Here is a 16,819-nt window from a genome sequence, read left to right as displayed (position 1 = left end):
TTCAAGCAGCATGGAAGCCATGTCTGCCATGCTTACGGTTTTTTCCCTGCACAGAGCTGAGCACTTTGCTGTGTAGACTGGCAGTTCAGAAACTGCTCGTTAAATAAACAGAAGGAGCCACCAAAGGAGCCCTGGTGGTGCAACAGTGACACTCTGGGCTGCTAACAGAAAGGTTGGTGGTTCAGACCCACCAAGTGGCTCTGTGGGAGAAAGATCTGGCGATCTTCTTCTGTAGAGATGACAGCCAAGAAAACCCTATGGGGCCGTTCTAGTTTTTCATATTGGGTCGCTAGGAGTTGGAATCGACTCAAGGGCACACAACAACAACCAGTAAATGCAGGACAGACCAGCTAAGAGGCCACGGACCCTGTCCTCAGTAGGTTCATCCCCTCACGACCCAGTGGACCTCGCAGCCTCGGGCTCCTGCCTTCACTCTGTCTGTGCTCAGGGAGGCAGGAATGGGGCCCTCTGGCTACGGAGGGCAGACCAGCTGGACACCACGTCACAGCTCCCTCATGACAGAGAGTGGCCCAACTCAGGCAGTCACAGCCACCTAACCTGTCTCCAACTCAATGGACTTATCTCTAAGGGGAGATAAAATAATCCACCTCATAAGGTGGCAGAAAGATTCAATAATGGGGCATATATGTAAAAGTACTGCATAAGCTGTAATATTGCTTAAAAGGGCATTTTTATTTATAGAAAGGTACTGGCATCTTATATGAATACCTAACAGGTACAGAATACTAACTGCATGGCAGGCCCTGGTCTAAGTGTTTTGCATACATTCATTTATTTAATCCCCTTAACATAAGAAGGAGGTATTATCATCCTCCTTTTGCAAAATGGCACAGAAGAATAAATAACTTGCCTAAGGCCACACAGCTGGAAGGAGGGCCAAGGCGGGACCCAAACCCAGGCCATTTTGCATCAAATTCCACTTCCTTAATGAGTTGTTATGTTGTTGTTGTTAATAAAAAAAAAAAAAAAATCAGTTCTGACTCATAGCAACCCTATAGGACAGAGCAGAACTGCCCCCATAGGGTTTCCAAGGAGTGGCGGCTGGTGGATTTGAACTGCCGACCTTTATGGTTAGCAGCCAAGCTCTTAACCACTACACCACCAGGGCTCCTTTAATAAGCATACTATTTATCAAATTTATGCTGTCACTCCTAGATTGACTGACAGGTACGTACACACAGACCCTGAGAAACTTCTCTCTCTACTAGCACTTGACTCTTCTGAACAGTTCAGGCAGGTTTTTGCAACATATGTTGTTAGCTGCCGTTGAGTCAGTCCCCAACTCATGGTGACCCCATGCACAAAGGAAAGAAGCGCTGCTCGATCTTGCGCCATCCTCATAATCTTAGTCTGGAAGCTTCGCTGAAACCTGTTCAGTTCAGCATCATAGCAACCTACAAGCCTCCACTGACAGACGAGTGGCGGCTGCGCATGAGGTGCACTGGCTGGGAATCGAACCTGGGTCTCTTGTGTGGAATGTGAGAATTCTACCACTGAACCCCATTCCTCCCTTGCAATATATACAGTGTTCTAATTCATCAGGATGTGCAAAATCCTACCTCTACCCCAGCTTCTCTTGAAATAATGGATAAGGCTGCCATGCTTCTCAGATAAAGCCTAAAAATAAACAAACTATGAAAGGGTGAGGATTCAGGGGTGGCAGTGGGGGGCCTCAGGAGTCCTCTCAGCAGGACCATCTGACAGACAGTGGGACCACCTTCCGTCGCCTGGGGGTACTGGCCAGGGACAGTGTCTGACTCTGATGGTCTCTGTCTTCTCCTGCCAGCTCCCTGCAGAATTGGGGCCCAGCTGCTGGGTGGGGGATCTGCCAGAAGGGGTGGGGATGTGGCTGGCAAGAGCGGGTTAGCACAAAGCAGCATGCTGGGGCTGGGGATGAGGGGAGCCCACCCCTCTGGGAGGGACAGAGCCCAGATGGCACATCCTTGGAAAGGCCAGGAGGCAGGGCTCAGCTCCAGTGCCTCCTCAGAGTGGAAGGAGCTCCTGACTGCCCTGGTGCCTTCCCAGCCTCTGCTCTGGATGGGGCTGGGTCACTTCTGCTGAGTTGCTTCTCCTGGGATTCTTAAAGGAGGCTACAGCTACTCTCTGTAAGTGAGCCAGATGTTTTTGGATCTGAATTCCATCCCCTACCTCCACGCTCCATGATGTTGAGCAGTTTACATAACCCTCTTAAGCCTCTGCTCCTTCATCTGTAAATAGGAGGGTAATTCCTACTTCTGGGGTTGTTGGAAGGTACAGATGTGACAGAGCTTGGTTTGCCAGAACTTGGTAAGAAGTTACTGCTTTAATTCTGTCAGGGTCTGGCTAGTAAGGGGGCCAGGTCTTCAAGATGGAAGGAGACTGCCCTCAGGGAGACACCCGGGCCTTTTAGTGGAAACCAGGAGGAGTGACACTCTGCCCACGCACCTTGGTATCAAGCCCAGTCCTCTTATGGGCTCAACAGCTCTCACCGACAGCTGGGGTCATCAGTCCAGCTCCTGCTGCAGACCACTATAGAAGGCACTGCCACCCTGGAGTTGACCTTGACCCCCAGCCCTTATTTCACAGGGTCCTTCTAGCATCTGATCCGGTAACATGTCACAGCTGTCTTGGGGTTGACAGTTTATAGTGCAGGTGACCCCCACCCCCACCCCATGCATCTTACTAGTTCCATTGTACTGATGAGGCTGCTGAGGGGCCAGATCCCAGAGCTGGTAAGTGGCAGAGCTAGGATTCGTCCCCAAGCTTTCCCTGTCCATCAGTTCTTTCTCCTTTATCACGCAACTGTGTCCCTAAAATGAACTTAAAATTCAGTTGAGGAGACCAAGGTGCAGAGGCATTTAAAAAAGTAACAGCCATAAATCCATTGGCAAAATAATAATTCTGCTATTGAATAAGGAGCCCTGGCGGCTTAGTGGTTAAGCACTTGGCTGCTAGCTGAGAGGTCAGCGATTCGACCCGCCAGTCGAAAAATATGGTAGAAAGATATGGCAGTCAGCTTCCATAAATATTTATAGCCTTGGCAACCCTATGGGGCAGTTCTACTCTGTCCTTTAGGGTCACTATGAGTCTGAATTGACTGACAGTGGGTTTAGGTTTTGGTGTTGAATACCAATCGAAAACGCAGTACTTTGATGGGACAGGCACTGGGACTCAGAGGGTTCAGAGGAGGGAGAACTGACTGGTGTTTGTTTAAAATCAAAAGAACAGAAGTGGAGATTACATGGTGATCAGGTAGAAGACCAAGACCCAGAGAAGGAAAGAGAAATGCATACCCAATATCACTGAGTCAGGGAGAGGAGCCAGAGCCCTCCATCCAGGCTTCAGAAAGGCTACAGTGAAATGTGCCAGGTACTGCAAGAAATGAAACCTTGTTCTTGGAGAAAACCTGCTCCCATTTCTCCTTGTATGCTCGTTTAACAGAGCCTCTGTCCCTTGGTTTCCTCACCTGTAGAACAATAATAAGAACCAGTAACTAGTTGCCATCCGGTCAACCCTGACTCCTGGCAACCCCCTGTGTGTCAGAGTAGAACTGTGTCCCATAGGGTTTTCAGTGGCTGATTTTTCAGGAGATTGCCAGGCCTTTCTTCCAAGGTGCCTCTGGATGGACTCGAACCTTTCGATTAGTAGCTGTTAGGGGTTTGTGTAACCCAAGGATTCCAGAACAATAATCAAAAAGAACAATAATACCTACCATTTATCAAGCCTGATTCATTAAGTTTCTTGCCTTCAATATCTTATTTAATCTTTGCAATACCACCTATAAAAGAAGTATTCCTGTTAATCTCATTTGGTGATGAGGAAACTGAGGGTCAGAGGGGCTAAGTGAATTACCCAGGGTCACTTGGCCAAGAAGTGGGGAACCCAGGTGTCTTAACAGGAGCCTGGACACTGTTCTTGAGATGCTTACTTCCTGCATTATTGTAAGGATCACATCACAACCTACCCACCCTTCCACATCTACCAATCTGGCTGAAGACGCTTTGCACAGCCTGCCTCACACCAGCCAACCACACTCTACAACTCCCTCTTCTCACAGGCCAGGCTCTCTCATGCCTCCATCTACAGCCTTTCTGCACTTGGAAAACACCTCATCCTTCCACCTGGCAGAGTCTGGCTAGTGAGGGGGACAGGCCTTCCAGATGGAAGGAGACCGCCCTCGCTAGCTAGACTCTGACAGAGTCAGACTCAAGACGGAAGCCCGACATCACCCTTTCTGACAAATTTAGGTTAGTTGCTTTTTCCTTAGTGCTCTGATAGCAGTTGAAAACTTTAATTATGGCATTTATTACACTGTATCATTTTTTTTTTTATCATAATTATGGGTTTCCGGTTCATTTCTCCCTAGTATACTGCAGTTTCTCAAGGGTGGGAATTGAGTCTTTTTTAACTTTGTATCCCCAGCAAGGAAGGAAGGAAGGGAGAGAGGGAGGGGGGAGGGAGGGAGGGAAGGAAGAAGGGAAGAAGGGAAGGGAAGAAGAAACGGAAGGGAGGGAGGACAGAAGAAAGGGAGGAAGAAAGGAAGGAAAGAAGGAAGGAAGGGAAGAAATGAGGAGGGAGGGAGGAACGAAGGGAGGAAAGAGGGAGAAAAGAGGGAGGGAAGGTGACCAAAACAGTGTATCAGGCAAAGTACTGAATAATTTATATTAGGTCGAAGCATTTGAAATTGCCAATATTGTATTGTTTTTGATCTACGAAATAGCAATTTTTTATTTTAACCTAATAAAATGAGGGCAGGTCTCCCCACTGTCTAGTGCCAACCAAGTACCTCCACTGCCCCTCTGGGGAGCAAGGCCCCTATCTTTTTTTTTTTTAATTGTTTTATTGTGGTAAAAATATATATAACAAAATATTTGCCAATTCAACATTTTTTACATGACAGTTCAGTGACATTGGTTATGCTCATCATGTTATACACCCACTATTCATTTCCAATTTATTTCACCGCCATTAACAGAAACTCAATGCCCCTAAGCAATGAGTCCTCCTTTCTCCCTCCCTCCCACTGCCGGTAACCACCGTGGTCTCTACACATTTGCCTATTCTAGATAATTCACGTAAGTGGGATCAGACACTATTTCTTTCTTTTTTTTTTTTTTTTAATGCTTTAAGCAAAAGTTTACAAATCAAGTCAGTCTCTCCTACAAAAATTTATATACACCTTGCTATATGTAATCCTAGCTGCTCTCCCCCTAATGAGACAGCACACTCCTCTCCACTCTGTATTCCCTGTGACCATTCAGCCGGCTCCTGTCCCCTCTGCCTTCTCATCTTACCTCCAGACAGGTACTGCCCACATAGTCTCCTGTGTCTACCTAAGCCAAGAAGCTCATTCCTCACCAGTATCATTTTCTGTCTTATAGTCCAGTCCAATCCCTGTTTGAAGAGTTAGCTTCAGGAACGGTACTAATCTTGAGGGACCCCATCTTTTGTTTGGGGATGGTTTATATGTGTCCTGACCACACAAAAGAGGTTGGATGGGGGCTTACCAAAGCAGATGGCTTCTGGGCCACACGCAGGCGGCCACTGATGGGGGACTTTCGGCATCTGTCATGACCGAGACCCGCTCAGTCTCCTCTCAGGGTCAAATGGAGGCTCACCCATGGCAACGAGGAGTGGTCTGCACAGGTGGGCCCAGCTGCCAGCCACTGTCAGAGGCTCACTGTCTCTCCAGGACCAACCCTCCTCTTTCCAGGACACCTCAAGTCTGGTCCTTACGTCTTGCAGCCTGGGCCCACCACCTTCCTTCTGCCGATCCAAGGGATCCTCACGAATCTGTGGTAGGTGGGGGAGAGGGAGATAGGAGACAGAGGATGGGCCTCTCCCTATGGGTTCCTTCTAATTTCAGTTATGGCTTAAACTCTGCCCTGGCTTCCTTTTGGGTCCTCCAACCTAGTTTGGAAGTTACAGAGAAAAAAAAAAAGTCCTTTGTATACTTCGCTTTGCACCTTCACTAGATCCATCCTACTTCTCCTCAAGGCAAAGCTGACGCCCCTGTCTGCTCATACAAGCGTCAGGGGGGCAGGGAGGTGGGAGGACACAGATGAACTTTTCAAGAAATTATTTCACCTCAGGTCAATACAGGCTGTTGTTGTCAGAAGGGCCTTTGAATTCTCCTAAAACTGCCCCGTGATACTCAGTGCACACACTGCCTGGGTGCTGGCATTCATTAAAAAAAACTGCCCCCTAAAGGCCTCCATCTGGTGGCATTGCCGGCTAGCTGGCACTTGAGAGGTTAATTTTGTGTGTCCTGTAACCCCCAGCTCTCCCCCTGTCTTTTTAAGTGTTAAATGCTCATTCACTGGCAGTTTGCAGGGTCTAGCTGAGGCAAATATCTATTAAAATCCAAGGAAACGATGTCTCCTCGGGGACTGAAAATCAATAGCTTCCAGGCAGGGTGGGAGGGTTATTTGTTAACTTAATCAAAGAGAAGGGGCTTACAAGGGTGGCATCTGATGCAGGAAGGGAGTGTCCTCTGGGGCCCTGGCTAGGACGGTTTGGAGGCTGCCTTCTCATCCCCCAGCCTGCAGAGGGCTTCCTGTCCTCCCTTCCCTCCTCTCTCTTTGTCCCCAGGCCTGTCGCTGCACCTCTTTGTTTTCCTCTCTCCTCTGGTTCTCCCAGCTCCAGGGCTCTCTCCTCTCTGGGGTCCTCTTCTCCATTTTTATGCTTACCTTCCCCTCTTTGTGATCCTCTAATTCCCTTCCACCCTCCACCATCTAGTCCCTGTGTGGTGCAAATGGTTAATAAGCTCGATGCTCACCAAAAGGTTGGAGGTTTGCGTCCCCCCAGAGGTGCCTCAGAAGAAAGGCCTGGTGACCTACTTCCAAAAAATCAGCCATGGAAAACCCTGTGAAGCACAGTTCTCCTGTGACACACAGGGGTCGCCATGAGTCTGAGGCGACTTGATGGCAAACTGGTACCGGTCCTCCACCTGGGATGAGGACTGGGAACCCTCAGCAAGCAGAGAAGAGGACAGAACTGCTTTCAGGGCCAGAACTCCATCAACCGTCCCAGCAACCAGCCTATTCTACACCTGTTTGGGCAAATGGGAAGCTGGAGCAAGTGGCTTTTTTTTTTTTTTAACGGCTTTATTGAGGTATAATTAATATACAATAAATTGTACATCTATAAAGTGTACCCCCATGCCTGTTGCCCATGATTCCTACTCACAGTGACGCTGTAGAACAGAGCAGAACTGCCCCATAGGGTTTCCAAGGCTGTAATCTTTTTTTTTTTCTTCTCATTTTTTTTATGGGTCTGTCTAATCTGCTGCAGAGGACCTCTTCAAAGTGTTGAAAAGCAAAGATGCCACCTTGAAGGACAAGGTGCACCTGACCCAAGCCCTGGTATTTTCAATCCCATCATATGGATGTGAAAGCTGGACAATGAATTAGGAAGACCGAAGAATAACTGACACCTTTGAATGCTGGTGTTGGCAAAGAATATTGAATATAGCATGGACTGCCAAAAGAACGAACAAATCTGTCATGGAAGAAGTACAACCAGAATGTTCCTTAGAAGCAAGGATGGCAAGACTGCATCTTACATACTTATGGATATGTCAGGAGGGATCAGTCCCTGGAGAAGGACATCATGCTTGGTGAAGTACAGGGTCAGCAGAAAAAAGGAAGACCTTCAACGAGATGGATTGACCCAGTGGCTGCAACAATGGGCTCAGGCATAACAATGATCGTGAGGATGGCGCAGGACCGGGCAGTGTTTTGTTCTGTGGTACACAGGGTCACGATGAGTCAGAACCAACTCGACGGCACCTAACAACAACAACAACAATCTTTGGCTGAAGGGTGAACCTCAGGAGTGACTTCATTACTGAGCTAAAAGGGTGTCTGGGGGCCATACTCTCAGGGTTTCTCCAGTCTCTGTCAGAGCAGTAAGCCTGGTCTTTGTGAGTTAGAATTTTGTTCTACATTTCTCTCCAGCTCTATCCAGGACCCTCTATTGTGATCTCTGTCAGAGCAGTCAGTGGTGGTAGCCAGGCACCATCTAGTTGTGCTGGACTTAGTCTCGTGGAGGCTGTGGTACTTGAGGTCCGTTAGCCCTTTGGACTAATCTTTCTCTCGTGTCTCCAGTTTTCTTCATTCTGTCTTGCCCCCAATGGGATAAGGCCAGTGGAGTATCTTAGATGGCTGCTCACAAGCTTGTAAGACCCCAGATGCTGCTCACCAAAGCAGAATATAGAACATTTTCTTTATGACCTATGTTATGCCAAGGCTGCCACATCCTTCTCCCATGTTGTTGTTGTGTTGTTAGGTGCCATCGAGTCTGTATCACAGACCAAAATACTGCCTGGTCCTGCGCCATCCTCACAACTGTTGTTATGCTTGAGCCCATTGTTGCAGCCACTGGGTCAATCCACCTCGTTGAGGGTCTTCCTCTTTCCCACTGACCCTGTACTCTGCCAAGCATGATGTCCTTCTCCAGGGACTAATCCCTCCTGACAACATGTCCAAAGTATGTAAGATGCAGTCTTGCCATTCTAAGGAGCGTTCTGGCTGTACCCATTGCTGTCGAGTTGATTCCGACTCACAGTGACCCTATAGGACAGAAGAGAACTGCCCCATAAGGTTTCCAAGGATCGCCTGGTGAATTTGAACTGCCGACCTTTTGGTTAGCAGCTGTAGCTCTTAATCACTATGCCACCAGGGTTTCCAATACAGCCTAGTAAATATTGACAGATGTATACACCCATGGAAGCATCACCACCATCAACATAATAGACATATCTACCACCCAAAAGTTTCTGCATGATCCCCTGTAATCCCTTTTGCCCCTCCCACCCTGTCCCAGGCAACTACTGACCTGCTTTCTGACATTATAGATTACTTTGCATTTTTAATGAAATATCCAGCATGTGCTCTCTTTTGTCTGCCTTTTTTCACTCAGCACAATTATTCTGAGATTCATATATGCTGTCTCATATATCGATAGTTCATTCTTCTTCGTTGCTGAACACCGTTGCAGTGTATCATACACTACAGCTTCTTTATCCGTTCACCTATTGATGGGCATTTGGGTTGTTTCCAGTTTAAGGTGATGACAAGCTGCTGTGCACACTGCTGTACAACCGCTTGTCTGGACACACACGGCAGGTGACCTCTTAGGGCATTTTGTTCACTTTCTTAGCTCAGCAGCTGCCAAGGCCCAGAACCATCTTTTTGCTTTATTGTAATTTGACACAGGATGAAACAGGAAAATTGGACAGCTTAGGTTTGCTCCCTGCTCCACCACTTGCGATGTAACCTTGTACAACTCTTGCCATCCTCATTTGCTCGATATGGATAATACTTGATCCTACTTCCTGGGACTGCCGTGAAGATGGCACAGGAGTATGTGTCTGAAGCACTGAGCACCATGCCCAGCACAATGTTCAGCAATGGTAGCATGTGCCTCTGAGGAGACCTATACAACGCACGATGGGCTTCCTAACCTTTGTAGTGGCTCTGTCTCACGGAGGAGGAAATCAGCCCCCACGGAAGAGTGGCTTCAGTAGGGTAAATTTTCAAGTCAGGGGTTAACCCAGTGTGTCCTGATAGCCAACTCTGAGGCTGTTCTTAGGCAGGTGATGGGCAGTGGCAGAGAAAGGCCCTTGGAGTTTGTCTAGCTACTTCATAGGGTGGCCCTGAGAACTCCTGAGGGAAGCTCAGCACAGGGACCAGAAGACTCTGAGCTCCCCAATGGTTAATATAAAGGCTTTCTCATCCAGTCAGTCCCCAGGACTCAGTGACCTGAACAACCTGGCAAAAGCATGGTCAAATACTGGCGTGTGTGTGTGTGCATGTATATACACACTGCCTCCTTCCCTAGACTATAGCTCTCCACCTCCCAGATATGCTTTTCTTATCAGATGGCATGGGAGGTAGGGATAGGTGTAGGGTAGAGAGGCTACTTGCCCCCCTCTACCTGCCCCATAGGGCTCCAGGTAGCCCTAGAGACTAGAACCTAGAAAGGGCTCTGTTGTCTCAGGTAGGCAGGCAGGGTAGAGTATTAAAAGCACTCGGGCACCTTGGCATTTTTACACAGATCAGGACTCCAAATTCAGGCTCTTCCCTCATTAGTCACATCAGGGCAGATTAGATTATGCCACGGTGTTATGGATTGAATTGTATCCCCCAAAAATGTGTATCAACTTGGTTAGGCCACGATTCCTAGTATTGGGTGGTTGACCACTATTTTGCTATCTGATGTAATTATCCTCTGTGTTGTAAACCCTAACCTGTATGATATCAGTGAGGCAGGATTAGAGGCAAGTTATGTTAATGAGGCAGGGCTCAATCTTCAGGATTAAGTAGTATCTTGAGTCAATCTTTTTTGAGATATAAAAGTGAGAATGGAGCAGAGAGGAGAAGGACCTCATACCACCAACGAACTAGAGCCAGGAGCACAGCGTGTCCTTTGGACCCAGGGTCCCTGCACTGAGAAGCTCCTAGACCAAGGGAATATTGATGATAAGGACTTTCCCCCAAAACAATAGAGAGAGAAAGCCTTCCCCTCAAGCTGGCTCCCTGAATTCAAACTTCTAGCATCCTAATCTGTGAGAGAATAAATTTCTGTTTGTTAAAGCCATCCACTTGTGGTATTTCTGTTATGGCAGCACTAGATAACTAAGAGACATGGTAACATGCAAACCCATAATTTTGGTGGTTTAACACAATACACGTTTATTTCTCATTTACCCTTCCTGAACAACATGGGTTGGCAGGGTGCAGTGGGCTCTACAAAACTTAGTCATTCAAGGACTCAGTAGACAGAGACTTCATCTCAAAACACTCACAAGAGCAGTGGGAAGAGAAGGCCATAAGTCACCCACTGGCTCTTAAACTTTCCGCCCAGAGAAGGCACATGTCAGTTCTGCCCACATTTCATTGGTCAAAGTGAGTCACATGGCTACGACTAACAAGTTCTGCCTGCATTTCATTGGTCAAAGGAAGTCACATGCCCAAACCTAACAACAAAGGGGAATGAGGGCATGCAGTCCTACCTTGTGCCAGAAGGCCGAGAGCTGGAAATAGTTGGTGAACAGCACTAATGACTACCACACTAGCCAAGTGACTTATGAGCCCATTTCCAATTCTTCAAAAAGGGGATAATAACAGTTCTTACCTCACAGATCGTGGTGCCGATTAAGTGAAAAATCGTCTGTAAACCCCTCAGCACAGTGAGTATAATAAAATGGGCTGAGTATAGTAAACTTTACATTCCCTTTCAGGGTGGTTGGGACCAGAGATATTTATATACAATGGGGGTCCAGCATGCCAAGGCTCCCTCCAGCCTCTGCAAACACTTACCTGGCTCCCAAGGCCCCACCACTGAGTGGCCAGCAGAGGATGAACACCTCTCTGGAAATCTGCCTCCTCGCACCTCCCTGAATATGACGCTGACCACTTGGGCCAGGCAAACCTCCTTCCCTACCTCCTAGTCTCACCCATTGCCATCCCTAAGACTTCCTATCCATCAATGGACTTCTGTATGACAAATCCATTCTTCTGTCCAGTTAGAGGGTAAGGACCCAGTGGAAGAGTAAAGGATCCAAGGGAAATGTGAAGGAAATTAGCATCTATGGTGTACCTACAATGCGCCAAGCACTGTGCTGGGTGCTTGACCCAGGTTACCTCATTCCAACCTCATAATAGCCTTGTGGTGAGGAGGGTGTGATCCTCATTTTTGAGATAAGGGAACTGAGTGGTTACTTAACTTGCCCAGGGTTACAGAGCTAGTAAATGGCAGAGCTGGGTTTTGAACCCAGATCCCTGTGACTCAGGAGACCATGTTTCAGCTTCTGGGCTTCTTTTGCTCTGTTCAGACCTAACTTTTATCCAGATCATAAGCTCATCTACAGCTCAACCTCAGATGTTTAGCTGGAGGGATGTTTTTAGGTCCTATTGTGCTATTGTGGAGACTGCCCCATTCTGGGAGTATGGGGGCCATGCTTTTAGTCACTGCTCATCCCCAGCTTACTGTGCAACCTTGCACAGGTACCTTTACTTCTCTGCGCCTCCATCTCTTCACCTGAAAACCAAGGAATCAGACTTGTTGATCTTATGGCTCCTTCCAACTCTAGCATTCTGGGATGTTGAGAATTGCTCACACTTGCTGTTGCCTTTGGACCTAATACTGTCTTAGAAAGCATTGCAAAGTAAAAGAGTGAATAAAGATCCCATGTTTTTTTTTAATTTTTATTGTGCTTTAAGTGAAAGTTTACAAATAAGTCAGTCTCTCATACAAAAATTTATACATACCTTGCTATATACTCCTAATTGCTCTTCCCCTAATGAGACAGCCCACTCCTTCCCTCCATTCTCTCTTTTTGTGTCCATCCTGCCAGCTTCTGACCAGCATAGTCTCAAGTGTCTACTTGATCCAAGAAGCTCACTCCTCACCAGCATCTTTTTCTACCCCATTGTCCAGTCCAATCCCTGTCTGAAGAGTTGGCTTTGGGAATGGTTCCTGTCCTGGGCCAACAGAAGGTCTGGGGGCCATGACCACCAGGGACCTTTTAGTCTCAGTCAGACCATTAAGTCAGGTCTTTTTGCAAGAATTTGGGTAAAGATCCCATGTTTGAGGTTACAAGGAGTATTAATTAAACCCCCATCAACATTTGCAACTAAAAATAGTTTTTTAAGACTGATGAGATGTTTGTAATTCACAACAGTTCTCTCTCTTCCTTGCTATTTATAACAAACTCTGGTTTCCTCTGTGGCTAAGTCTGTCCCCTCCTGTAACAAAGGAAGTCAGGCTAAGCCTGTGTCTGAGTTAAGATCTCCTGAGTCTGTGCCCCAATAGGCCCCCTCTGGGGTTCTGAGTTCCTGCTGCTGGGCAGAACGGGGCTCTGTCTACAGGTGGGCGCTGGAGGGTACAGCTGGACCATCTGTCAGCAGGACAGGCTAGTGCCTGTTCTCTCAGAGAACCACGCGCAGCTGCAGGGGTATGGCTGGGAGCTAGGACTGGAGGCCCAGGACTCTGTGCCTTCCACTCCAGAACTTTAGGTCAACACTCAGAAAGTTTTTGTAAATTCTAATGCCTAGTTCTAGCCCTAAGGAAGACAAAAGGAACAGGGCTCAAGTCCAGGCCACCTTTGGAGATATTTCTAGGACCTACAGTTATCTTTAAAAGGTCCCTGTTATTGTTAGGTGCCATCAAGTCAACTTTGACTCATAGCAACCCTATGTGACACAGTAGAACTGCCCCACAGGGTTTTCTTGGCTGTAATCTTTAGGGAAGCAGATTGCCAGGTCTTTCTTCTGAGGAGCTGCTGGGTGGGTTCAAACAGCCAACCTTTCTGTTAGCAGCCAAGCATTTAACCATTATACCACCAGGGCTTCTTTAACCAAAAGGTCGGCAGTTTGAATCCACCAACTACTCCTTGGAAACCCTATGGGACAGCTCTACTCTTGTAGGGTCGCTATGAGTCAGAATCAACTCAGTGGCAACAGATTTTTTTTTTTTATCGGTTAATATTTACATGAGCAGATCGCCTGGTCTTTCTCCTGTGGAGCTGCTGGGTAAGTTCAAAACCACCAACCTTTTGGTTAGCAGCCAAGTGCTTAGTTGTTGTGCCAGCAGGGCTCCTTAAAAGGTCCCCATGTGGGCACAGTTAAGTGCTTGACTACGAACCGAAAGGTTGACGGTTCGAACCCATCCAGAGGTACCTCAAAAGCAGTCCTGGCAATCTGCTTCCAAAATGTCACAACCTTGAAAAGCCTAAGGAGCAGTTCTAATCAGCACACATGGGATTGCCATGAGTCAGAATTGACTCCACAGGCAGCTAACAACCACAGGTATCTTTTAGGTGTTTTGTTACTATAGGGTTGCTGTTGAGAGCTGGGCCAAGCCTGAGCGATACGGGCCAGATGGCTGCCTAAGTCACTGCTGGAGTATTTTAACTGCAGTAGCGTGGGAGCTTCCTGCCTTGGGGAGGGCCCCTGTGCACCTCCCCCAGGTTTCCATCTGCCCAGACGCCCACAGCTCCAGTCAGGAGAAATGATGGAAGCCCCAAGATGCCTGGGGGAAGGGCTTTATCTCAGGGCATGAGCTTGGGTCTCACACTCCAGTCCACTTAGGGGGTCAGGGCCAACCTACCTGGGAGTGAGTGAGTGCGTGTACGTGTGTATGTGTGTGTGTGTGTTAGCCTGTTTCTGTCAGGTAGAGGAAAGGGTTGGGGGTGGGTAAGAGACATATAGATTAGGCAGCTGATCCTGAGAAATTTCAGGGGTTGGGAAGGAGGGAAGGAAAGAGGAAGAGCAGCTGGGAGGAGGCAGAGGGGGTAGGACGGTGGGGGGGAAAAAACCAAAGAGGAGGCAGTGGCTGTGTTGAAGCTCGACAGAGACCTGAAGTGGGTCGGGATCGTCCTAGGCTTCCTCTGACTGTCTTACCTAAATCTTCCCAAGCTGTGGCTTAAGCCTCTTTTCCACCACCTGGATCCCCATCTGACCTCAGTGCCCAGTTACCTCCTCACCTCTGTGCAGCCGAATCCAGGCGTCAGGGTCTGGACACCAGTCTGCCCTGCTGCTCCCAGGTGGCCCAGGGAGGAGACGCTGAGGTGGCTGGGGTAGCTGAAGTCCTGAGGCCCTGAACCTGGACTTCACTGAGCCTGGAGGAAAAGCTGGGCCAGCCCTGCTCCCTTCTCTGGGCAGTTGCTTGGAGGTGATATGGGAAATTGGGAATCAGACACATGAGTTCAAATCCTGTGTCTGTTATTTCTATGCTGGGTGAGACCCGGTTTCCCCATCTGCAAAACTAAAAAACAATAACAAAGCCTAGCTCACAAGTTATGAGGATAAAATGAGAATATGCATGTAAAGTATCTTGTTTGTGGTGGGTTTCCCATAAATGGTAGTCTCCTCACCAGCTCTGATTTTGGCTGGAAGGTGGGGAGTGTATGTCCAGGATCTGAAACCTCAACATTCTGCTGGCCCCCTGCCCCATAGGGGCGAACCACTGGACCCAGGGGAGGGCGATTCCGTTGGGCACACGCGCACACACACACACACACACACACACACACACACACACACCCCTCCCTGCTCTGGGGGCACTGCTGTCAGGTGCTCCTTCTGTTGCTATCAGGGTGGGGGTAGAGGGAAGAGTGTCAATTTGCCCTTGAAATGATCTTTGGTTTTGGTCTGACCTTAAGAGGGATCTGGGCTACTGGGCCTAGCAGTTATCCATGGGGGCGAGGGGAAAGTGAAAGAGAAGGATAGCACCAACAGGTGCACCTCAGACCCTAACCCACACCGTTGCAAAATCTCAGACTCAGTTTCATCATCTGAGGGTGATGCAAGAGGCCTGGAGTCAGACTCCCCTTCCTCCCCTCCCCTTTGCTCCCCCAGAGCTCTGTCCACATCTGGAGCTACAGCTGGGTCCTCCTCTTGGGCCCTTTCCAGGAGAGAGAGCTGGGTGAAGTGAGGGAAGGGAGGGCAGCTGGTGAAGGGCCCAGTGAATGGCCCCAATGTCGGCGTTGAGGGGCAGGGAGGGAGTCAGGACTCAGGGAGGGGCGGTGGATAACGACAGGGAATTGTGAATTCCCGCAGCACAGGGCTCCTCCGCAATGCCCTGTGTTAAACGTCCCCCCTCATCCTTTATACCCCATTCCTGCAGGCAGCTGCACTCCTCCTCCTCCTCACCCACTTCACCGCCTAGCCTCTACCCAGGTGCCGGGAGCTGAGTGCCCCTTTTGTTCCCTCCTCTCTGGGGGCACCTCAGGCCTCCCATACTGACCCTCTGCCCCCTACTGCCACAACAAGCCTAGTGTGAGCCAGGCCAATGGGGTCATGTGCAGGTCATAAAGGTCAATGGGGACCGTGGTCCAGCAGAAGGGAGGGGCCAGCCTGGGTTAGGAGTGGGAGAAAGGAGGCCAACGTGGACAAACTAGTCTGACCAAAAATCAGCCAAGAGATGAGCTTTAAAGTGCTGCAGGATGGCAGTGATGGTGCGGGGAACATTTTAGTTACACGCTAGCAAGAACTCCACTTCAATAAAGGGTGGCGAACTCACTGGAATAAACGCAGGAGGGAAGCTTTCAAGGCGCTTTTAAAATATAGCCGGCTAATCGCTGTGGGATGCTTTCAAGCGTAGCGCTCCGTAGCGGAGACCTCGGTCCTTACCCACGCTCAGCCACCAACTCGCTGCGAGACCTTGGGTAGTTTCACTCCATGCATCTGTTTCCTCATTTACGAAATGAGGGTCCCATCGAGGCTGAAATCCTGCCACTCCAGGGGCGAGGCTCCGGTGCAGTCAGGGTCTCGCACCCAACCCCCAGCCCTCCAACACCGCCCGCCCCCCACGCAACCGGATGGCCTTGAGCCAAGAGGTCCCTTTAAAGGCTCAAGGGCCGCCCCTGCTGCTCGTTCGGGCCTCGATTGGTGGCTCCGCGACGGGGCGGGCCCAGAGCGGGCTCGGAGGCGGAGCCTGGGCCAGGCCGGCCCCCGCCCCCTTTGTTCGCGCTGCGGCGGGAGGTGGCCGCGAGGGTGGGAGGTGTGTGCGCGCGTGTGCAGCGCCGTGGGGAGCGGCGGGTCGCGCCGCCGGCTGTCAGCAAGCTCCGCGCCGCCGCCCAATGGCTCGAGGGGACGCGCGGGCACAGCCCCGGGGGGCTGCCCCCAGCCGCCGGTGAGCCCCTTCGCCCCCCGCGAGCATGTCACCTCCAGCCGCAGCGGTAGCCTCTGCCAGCAGTGCCCGCGTCCCCGCCTCCCGCAGCCGCAGCCTCGGGCATTGGCCCCCGGACCCCCGCCCCTGATCCACGCCCGGACCCCCGCGCCAGAGGACCATGGCAGGCCAAGGGGACTGC

General features: G+C 49.6%; 1 long non-coding RNA gene across 1 annotated transcript; it reads right to left on the bottom strand.

Moving 5' to 3' along the window:
- Window positions 1-1,454: 1,454 nt before the first annotated feature.
- On the bottom strand, window positions 1,455-16,303 carry LOC126061530 (uncharacterized). Its single transcript, XR_007513822.1, has 4 exons — window positions 16,030-16,303; window positions 5,508-5,793; window positions 3,713-3,778; window positions 1,455-3,466 (listed from the first exon to the last, which is right to left on the bottom strand). It is a non-coding gene; the product is annotated as an uncharacterized LOC126061530 (long non-coding RNA).
- Between the last annotated feature and the right edge of the window lie 516 nt (window positions 16,304-16,819).

Source organism: Elephas maximus, chromosome 18 (assembly GCF_024166365.1).
Source record: "Elephas maximus indicus isolate mEleMax1 chromosome 18, mEleMax1 primary haplotype, whole genome shotgun sequence".
Classification (NCBI taxonomy): domain Eukaryota; kingdom Metazoa; phylum Chordata; class Mammalia; order Proboscidea; family Elephantidae; genus Elephas; species Elephas maximus.
Note: the sequence above shows the minus strand (reverse complement) of the source record. Positions and strands in the feature narration are given on the sequence as shown.